This window comes from Chaetura pelagica, unplaced genomic scaffold (assembly GCF_000747805.2).
Source record: "Chaetura pelagica isolate M959 unplaced genomic scaffold, ChaPel_1.0 scaffold32, whole genome shotgun sequence".
NCBI classification, from domain to species: Eukaryota; Metazoa; Chordata; class Aves; order Apodiformes; family Apodidae; genus Chaetura; species Chaetura pelagica.
The window spans coordinates 1,743,920-1,745,691 of NW_009952368.1; the positions used below are offsets into that span (position 1 = coordinate 1,743,920).

At 51.7% G+C, this 1,772-nt stretch overlaps 1 pseudogene; it reads right to left on the reverse strand.

Annotated features, from left to right (window-relative positions):
• Positions 1-222: 222 nt before the first annotated feature.
• Positions 223-1,190, reverse strand: LOC104398079 (annotated as a pseudogene).
• Between the last annotated feature and the right edge of the window lie 582 nt (positions 1,191-1,772).

Here is a 1,772-nt window from a genome sequence, read left to right on the forward strand (position 1 = left end):
TTGAAACACACGGAGAGCACAGCTCCTAATTTACACAGTCTCTGGGTCAAACACAAGCTGGACAGACACAGAATGAGAAAGGGCACAAATACTGACATTCCTTTCTGGACAACGTTAGAAAAAGCAAAACAGAGAAAAAAACCCCTCCAAAAACCCCATGAAGTTAATAGTCAACAGCCCAGAAAAGCTATTGAAGATGGGCAGGACATATAATGACATAGATCAGCAGTGATTTGCACAAGAACACAACCAGTTGGGTACTTCTGAAAATCCTCCAGTCACCAGTTTCTACACAGCATCCTGGAGCTCCTGGTTCCTCATGCTATAGATGAGGGGGTTCACTGCTGGAGGCACCACTGAGTACAGAACTGCCACCACCAGGTCCAGGGATGGGGAGGAGATGGAGGGGGGCTTAAGGTAGGAAAATATGCCAGTGCTGATGAACAGGGAGACCACGGCCAGGTGAGGGAGGCAGGTGGAAAAGGCTTTGTGCCTTCCCTGCTGAGAGGGGATCCTCAGCACAGCCCTGAAGATCTGCACATAGGACACCACCATGAAGACAAAACAACCGAACACTAAACAGGCACTGAGCACAATAAGTCCAAGTTCCCTGAGGTAGGAGTGTGAGCAGGAGGGCTTGAGGATCGGGGGAATTTCGCAGAAGAACTGTCCCAGGGCATTGCCCTGGCAAAGAGGCAGGGAAAATGTACTGGCTGTGTGCAGCAGAGCATTGAGGAACCCAGTGGCCCAGGCAGCTGCTGCCATGTGGACACAAGCTCTGCTGCCCAGCAGGGTCTCGTAGTGCAGGGGTCTGCAGATGGCCACGTAGCGGTCATAGCACATGAGAGTGAGAAGAAAAAACTCTGCTGACATCAGGAAGGAGAAGATCAAGAGCTGTGCAGCACATGCTGAGTAGGAGATGACCCTCGTATCCCACATAATATTGGCCATGGCTTTGGGGAGGGTGGTGGAGATGCAGCCCAGGTCGAGGACGGAGAGGTTGAGCAGGATATGGGGTACATGGGGGTGTGGAGGTGGTGGTCCCAGGCAATGGTGGTGATGATGAGGCCGTTGCCCAGGAGGGCAGCCAGGTAGATGCCCAGGAAGAGCCAGAAGTGCAGGAGCTGCAGCTCCCGCCTGTTCGTGAATGCCAGGAAGAGGAAATGGCTGATGGAGCTGCTGTTGGACATCCCAGCCCTTTCCTCATGAGGGTGCTCCAGAGGAGGAAAGCACACTCACTAGTCAGGACAGGCCTGAGCAAGTCTCGTCCCTGCCTCTGGGCATGGAGACCTGGTCATGGGAAAAAAAAAAAAAAAAAAAAAGAACAGGGAGAAGTTGAGGCAAAAAAATCTATTAATTACTCTTAAGAAACCACAAGCTGCCTCTTGCCTTTCCTGAAGACATCAGCAGGTCCTTTTTGTACAATCTGGTCTGTTCTGGACGATGGTTTACCAGGGAGCTGTCAGTCCTGGAGCAGTGAGCCCTGCCCTGCAGCTGCAGGTAAACAGCCAGAAGGGACAACCATAGGTTGGATCCACTTATGGAATCTAAGAGCTTTTCATCCTTCTCATTCCTAACTCGCCCAACTGCAGAGCAGAGCTGAGGGGATTTTGGTTTGTTTCTTCTGCTCTAGTTTCCCCACCATACCTGAGGAAGTTTTAAGGCCTTTGGCACTTCTGCTGCTCTCCAAGTGAAACCTTGAAGGTGCTGAGAAGCCCCTCAGCCCATCTGATTATCCCTGAGCAGGATCTCAGCTCTGCCCTTCCAGCCAG